The following is an 8,002-nucleotide window of genomic DNA, read 5'->3' on the forward strand; positions in this document are numbered from 1 at the left end:
GGACATAGATACAGTAACATGGAAAGTTTATCAATCCCAGTGCAGAATAACCCAGTTCAGGAAAGTAGCTCTTCCTTTCCTTTATCAGGCACAGTTACTGGCACAAAAATGGCAACAACTTCTAGGTCAATTAATATCATTAAAGAAATTTGTTCTTCACGGTGGCCTCCATCTGCAGTAGTTGCAATGGTGTCCAAAGAGACACTGGTCACAGCACAAAACCAAACGGACCAACTTTGTTGGCTAGATGAGGAGAATCTGTTTTTGGGATTTCTTTTTTAGTGTCCCCCTCTGGATTTTCTTTTTACAGATACGTCAAAGAGAGGGTGGCGTCCCATCTCATGGACAAATCTTGCATCTGGACAATAGTTACACAAAGAAAAATCTCTTGTTATCAATATTCTGGACTTGAAGGCAGCTTACCATACACTTCAGCATTTTTATCCCCTTCTGATTGGTCATTCGGTTATACTGATGAACAACAATACAATCATAATGGCCTCCGTCAACAAGAAAGGCTGCACAGACTTTTTGTTAAATAGCTGTGATGGTTCATGAATGGAGAGTCCACAATGCAGGGATCCTCTCAGCCTAGTTCATTTCAAGCAAGAGGAATGTCATAGCAGACAAGTTAAGTTGGAAAGGTCAGATAGTTGGGTCAGAATGGTCTTTATATTGCCAAGCAGTTATAAATCTTCTGACTTTATGGGGTTTGCAGACAATAGACATGTTTACTTCAAACATCAATAAAAACCTGGCAATCTACTGCTCACCCGTGCCAGAACAAGTAGCATCACTCGGGGACGTGTTCTAGCATCCATGGGACAGCCTCAACAGCTAAGCTTTTCTGCCCATTTCACTTCTCTGAAGGGTAATAAACAAGGTTTTTCAATCCAATACCTAAATTTGACTCTAGTAGCTCCAAAAGGGCCTAAAACAGAATGATACCAGGACCTTCTGCTTGTACTAGTGAAGGTTAGGGAGGATCTTTCCCTTTGCATAAGCTGCTTCGTTAGCCCCACCTGCAGAGCTTTCACAACTTGGTGGTATCGCTATCACTTCACAATTGGAGGTTATTCAGCACCTCTTCTGAAAGAGAAGCTTTTCAAGCAAGGCAGCATAAGAGATGTCCCAAGACCTCAGAAAATCCTTCACTGAAGTATATCAAGCAAAGTTGGCCATTATCTATGGTGGGTGCCATTAAAAGAATATGTGCCTACTAAAGGGAAGAAGCATCTCATTCTGAGCATTAAAAGGGTATTGTTCAGTCTAGAGCCAGGTACAGAGACTGAGAGGAGTGGGTATTTTGTTGTTGTGGGAATTATCTGTATTTGTCAGGAGCATGGAGTAGACGTGTCCTCCCCATGAAATTCAGTCTCCAGCTTCATATGTATTAAAGGTGTTACAGTCTGTAAAATGAGTCCCTTATAAACTGTTGGGGTAAGCCACAGATAGAGACCTTACCCTGAAAATGGTGTATCTGCTTGCTTGGGCTTCGAATTACACAGACTCTAATATTAGTGGTAGAAGTTATGCCTGGCTTGCTCACTTTTTATGGGGGGGGTTGTCACGTCTTCTAAGCTTGTCACTTTTCGCTCAGCTTGTCATGTATGCTCAGCTTGTCACGTTAACTAAGCTTGTCACGTTTGCTCAGCTCATCAGATTTACTCAATTATGGATCTGCCTTAGCAACTCAGTTTGGGGATTTAAACGTGCAGTTATGTTTACCAACAAACGCCCCCCCCCCACTCTCCCTCCCCCCCCCCCCCCTCCCGCGGGTGGAGAGGGTACGTTTGCAGTACGGGGTCACTGAGTACGTACCGGCGCACGGGTCACTGGACTCATTTGCGAATTCAGTTCCAAGTTTGGGGACAAATATAGGATTTAATAATTTTTTTTTTTCTTATCATAAGACACGCACTTGTGTGCAAACGTGATGCAATTGAGGAGTTCACACGCGACTGTTCTCTCTCTCTCTCTCTCTCTCTCTCTCTCTCTCTCTCTCTCTCTCTGGGAGAGTTGTTTCCATGACTCATTTACATTCCTGAACCTATGAGAAACCGACCACACAGGCTTTTTATTTTTTTATCATTAGACGCTGGAGTATGAAGTGTCAGACCAATGTTTACTGCACATTATTTGTGGGAATGCACACAAGTCGTTAGACACATTTTCACTAGGGCCAGTGACTCCTGCTCAGCTAGTTCCTTTACATGACCAAAATATCAAGTTTTAGATAGCAGTTACATCGTAATCCTAGGTCAAGAGTGAAAAGGTTAGGCCCTTTTCTTCTCTTCCCTTTCCTGTGGTATGTTGTTGGAATCTTATGTAGCTGGACGGGCATCCATACAGGTAAACTTCATCTTTAGCTAACAATTTTTTATTGATATTGAATATAAGATTTCATTCCACGATCCCTCTTATGGGGGAAGGATGCTTATGTTTAGGCAAATCCATAAAATAGTTTATGCCTTTGTACCAACCGTGTGGCACACGATCGTACATAATTCATTTTGTATATATTATGGCATCTTAGGGGACCTCCCTTTCCGTGTATGTTATGTGGACGACATACTTGTGTTCTCCTCCTCAAAAGAGGAACACCTCCGTCACCTGCGCATCGTGCTCGACTGCCTGCAACATAACGGCCTTGAAGTCCAGTACGACAAGTGTACCTTTGGCGCCAACGAAGTGTCGTTCTTAGGGCACCGCATCACTCCTGAAGGAGTCCATCCCCTCCTTGAGAAGGTAGCAGCCGTTCAGAACTTCCCCGCGCCCTCGACCGTCAAAGCTCTGCTGGATTTCTTGGGCATGATCAACTATTATCACCGTTTTCTGCCATCCATTGCCGCCACTCTTGCTCCCCTCTACGCCTCCCTCAAGGGCAAGCCAAAGGACCTGAAGTGGGGTCCCCTTCAAGAAGCAGCCTTCTGCAATGCTAAGAAGGCCCTGTCAACTGCTGCAGCTCTCACTTTTCCTATCCCGCATGCCCCTCTCCTTCTCTCCACCGATGCCAGCGACGTCGCTATTGGTGCAGTACTCGAGCAGGTGGTCAACAGCTCGCCCCGCCCATTGGCCTTCTTCAGCAGAAAACTGTCCAAGGCAGAATCGGGTTATTCTACCTTCGATCGCAAATTACTGGCGGTGAACTTGGCTGTCCGTCACTTTCGCCATTTCTTAGAAGGTACGCCCTTCGTCATTCGCACAGACCACATGCCTCTGGTGTACGCCTTTACTCGACAGTCTGATGCCTGGTCCGCCCGGCAATGCCGACATCTCTCTGCCATGGCTGAATATAATTGCACCCTTCAATACGTCCCTGGGAAAATGATTCCCGTTGCCGATGCCCTGTCAAGAAACACGTTGGCTGCCGTTCAACTGGGATTGGATTACAACGCCCTGGCTGAAGCCCAACGAGAGGATCCAGAGTATCAAGCATGTAGGACATCCTTCACGTCCCTCCGTTAGGAAGACTTCCCCCTCGAAGACTCCAACACCACCCTCCTCTGTGACGTCAATACTGGTAGACCGCGACTTTGGATTCCTGCTCCCATGCGCCAGCAGGTGTTTGAGTTCATTCACGGCCTTTCACATCCCTCGTGCCGTTCTACTGCAGAGCTGCTGAAGGCAAAGTTTATTTGGCACGGCATTTCTAAGGATGCTAAGAATTGGGTCCGCACCTGTACTTCTTGCCAAACTTCCAAAGTACATCGACACACGGATTCAGGAGTGGGCACCTTTCCTCAACCTCAGCGTCGTTTCGCACACATTTACGTTGACGTTGTAGGCCCCCTACCCACATCACAAGGACATCGTTACCTGTTTACCGTCATCGACCGCTCCACTCGTTGGCCTGAAGCCATTCCCATGGATACTGCAACGTCCGCCGCATGTACATCTGCCTTACTCTCTGGATGGATTGCAAGATTTGGTATCCCTGAGCATATTACTTCTGACAGGGGAACCGCTTTCACCTCTCAATTGTGGACATCATTAGCAAATCTTTTGGGCATCACCCTACATCAGACAACGGCCTACAACCCTGCTGCCAATGGAATGATTGAACGTTTTCATCGCACCCTCAAAGCACTTTTGATGTCCCGCTGCAAGGATTGCAACTGGTTTACTCAGCTTCCCTGGGTCCTCCTAGGACTAAGGACCACTCCTAAAGACGCCCTCGACATCTCGGCAGTTGAAATGGTGTATGGCAACCCGTTGGTCGTCCCTGCCGAATTTTTTCCTTCTACAGCCTCCTCCGACGATCTCCAGTGCATACGTCACGTCGTGGGAAAATTTACTCCATGCCACCAGACTTACAAGCCCCCAGCGAAGCATCACAACAGACTTGCACTCTGCAACGCACGTCTTCCTGCGCAACGAAACTAGCAAGCCACCGCTAACGCCCCCTTACACGGGCCCTTTCCTACTAAACATTCGTGACCAAGAAGACTGGGTCTCCATTGATCGTCTAAAACCTGCTTATCTTCTGCCAGATGACCCGCCTACAGTTCGCCTCTTTAGATCGGGGCGCCCTATTTAACATGTACAGTATGTCAATTTTAGGGGGGAGGCCATGTACTAACCGTGTGTCACACGATCGTACATGATTCATTTTGTTTTTATTATGCTTGTATCTTCGCTCTTCCCTCGCACTAAAAAGAACCCGAATAAACATGTCTGCATTTTTCCTCTGTAACATTGTCTGTTTTTCGAACAGGAAATTTCCTGTTGCCTTGAGGTTTTGTATATAAAGGAGAGTGTTCTATAATAAATTACTCAGTTGCTTTCAACCTGCATTTGAGTCACAGCCTTCTCCTAAACCGTCACACCTTACTTGACAGGCTTATTAGTCTAAGAAAAGAGATTTTGATTTGCAACAGTCTGACGATACTTTCAACCCTAGTTTTAGAAGCATTTAGGATGCTACTCTCTGCACATTATCAGGTCTAAGATTGTGATTCTGTAATTTTAGCCAGCAAGTTTAGTAGGGACTACTCCCATCTAAGGATGGGTTTCCTTGTTAAAGGACGAAGGTTTGTATTCGTGTAGAAACAAATCCCAAATTTTTAATTTGTATTTTTCCTGCTTATGCAAACCTGCATCTTTTGACTCACCTTCTCGCCATTACCTCCCCTCAAGTCCCAGACGCAATCAAAGTGACTTCAGTGTATCGACGACAGGGATGGCTTCCCGTCACTGTCCGGTAATATCGGCTACTGTCGACACCTCGTTATAAAATTCTAACTACCGACTTCCAGCTATGCTTGAATCTATCTCTTACTAAAGGACTCAGGTTTGTATAGTTAGAAAAAATACAAATTACTTTAAAAAATCTATGATTTTTGGTTCGGAGCTATTTAAAGTTACGAAATACATTTCCTTCTCTGCGTAATCTGCATTCAGGGCAAGATCAGTTTGCAAGATAAACCTCAATCGATGAGAAATCTTTAACTATATTTCAAAAGATCACTGATGAGCTTACTGGATTTACAAACTTTGCAATACATGAAGTATACTTATGGTATGAGGTTAGTTTGTATCAGTTGATACACTTGCTGTTTAACATTGATTTTGGGGCGCAATCAGTTTAAAAAAGAATTGCCAGACTAGTGATGTCACCAAGTCAAATCTGAAAAGAACATATGTATCCATTTACTCATTAGATTGAAAACACCTCTGTCTGTATAATAGCCACTTGTGTATTAATAGAAGCATGCCAGCATTCTCCCTATCTCAGGATTGATCCTATTTATTATGTAGTTGGATAACACATTCTTGGAAAAAATATTTTCCACTGATAGATTGAATATGAAAATGTAATTTCACCATATTTTTATGTAATCGTTTACGATAACTTGAAATAATTACATATTTCCTTTATAAATGAGTGGTGTTGATTCAAACACAGGTTAGATGTTGGAATTCTTTATTATTATTATTATTCCCTTATCAAGTGTTGGACACGTAGCGTAACAAACCCGTGTCTTAGGGGTGGGGGAACTTGGGGCCTAGAAGGGACGAGCAAGCGTTAGAGTTACTGTTACCAACAAAAAAACAATCAATAGATGAAAGAAAGGAAAACGAAAATTTCAGAGTACTCTAAAAGATGACAGTGAAGTCGGGAGAAAGCGAATTGTCACAAAGAACACTAAGTCTCGATATGACAAAAAATGGAGATTAAAGTAAAGAAGATAAAAGAAATAAAACAAGAGAACATCTCAATAAAGTCATTTTTAAAAGAACTGTATTAAAAGACGAGGTAACAGTAACAGCTGGCCTGCCTTGTACCCTCCTGTCCAAGAACCACTCCTGGCAGTGGTAGCCTGTGGTAGCATAATACATAATAATTGATCTCTACAAATCCGTTAGGATTTTGTTTTACAAGATGAAAACCCAGTATTGTGCAAAGGTGGTAAGGGGGGTCACTCGTATCAATTTATGGCACTCAAATCACTTTACCTCAACAAGTATATTAGCTTAGCAGACAAATCAAGATATAGGCATAATGGACACCTATTGTATCCAAGTTTAGCAGTAATCATATCCTACAAAGGGTTTTGAGTAGATACTGTAAATGAAAAACCCAAAAAGTCTTATGATATTAATTACCACTACAGTTACTTGATACCTTTATCCTTCAATGTGGGAAATCAACTTGAATTATGAACTCATTTGTAGAATTTGCTTTGTAAAAAAATAGTATCATTGGCATTCATAAAGTATGTTCTTTTGATACTTAAAGAACAATTAGAAAAAAAGAGAAACTTAATAGATCTCACATTTTTGAAGACGAAAGAAGTAAAGTGATTTTAGCTTTACAAACCAACAACAGTCATCAAATTCATGGGAGATGAATTGCTGCTGGTTTCAACATTCGTAAAGTACTCAGCATTCTAGACTTAATGCTAAGCACATAAGACAAGGGTTTCCAATAACACGTGACCACCACATATGTTGCTTTTGGGCTGTTTTAGAAGACTAATACAATTTGAAACAAATTCTACACAATTGCATGTACGATCACAGTGCGTTCGCGACCGTTGTGTCCTTTACAAAAAACATTTCAGACAGTTTGCTTCTTCTCTTTTGGATGACCCTTTGAGCCTTTGGCAGTCTCATGTAAAAAATTTCATAGGTCCTCGCCATTACAATGGAAGAAAAAAGAAATATTTATATAGTTATATATATATATATATATATTCTATACTGCACTCACAATCACATAAAAATCAAACCTTATATAGATACAGAGAAAACATGTTAAAAACTTATCTCAAATTAAGCCAACAACAAACATTTTCTGAGAGGTGTGCACTGTAGGCTGAAAAGAATGGGGAAGTGGGGCCAGGAACCTTAACTTGGATGTCCATGTGATTTTATTGTACCTAAGCATTGACTCCTACAAAGCAAATCTACCATTATGTAGTATTACATTCCAAGAAGATAGTTGATTGTTGTATTTCGCTCCTTGTTTACAGGCCTTCCTGAGATTCCCCCATTGAGCAGGCGCTCCTGGCTCCTCCCAAAGCCCCAGACATCCCCATCAAATCTTCTACATCTGTGCTGACCGGACGCCTGTTCTTCAGAGCGTTCTTTGTGCACAAGACTGATTGATTTGTTCTTAAAATCAAATCTAAAATACAGAACACCAATCAGTTCTGACACCTAACTACCAAATCAAATTGCATCAAAAAGCATTGATTGAACATTAGTCACACATGTACTAGAATATCATTTCTTTAATGAAATGATAGAAAAAAAAAACAGCTTACAGTAGGCCCTTAAGAAATTAACAATGCAAAAAGGAGGGAAAATGACAATTAATCCAAAATGTTCGACCCAGGATTTGGAGGACCACGTATTGCATATGATTACACTGCATATACTGTATCAGCATGGTATATGCAGTATACTATTGAAGAACAATGTATACAATACATTTTATATTCTATATATATTTATATTCATCTTGACACACTCCTCTATAGTGTTTACACATCAG

This window comes from Palaemon carinicauda, chromosome 8 (genome assembly GCF_036898095.1).
Source record: "Palaemon carinicauda isolate YSFRI2023 chromosome 8, ASM3689809v2, whole genome shotgun sequence".
NCBI lineage: Eukaryota > Metazoa > Arthropoda > Malacostraca > Decapoda > Palaemonidae > Palaemon > Palaemon carinicauda.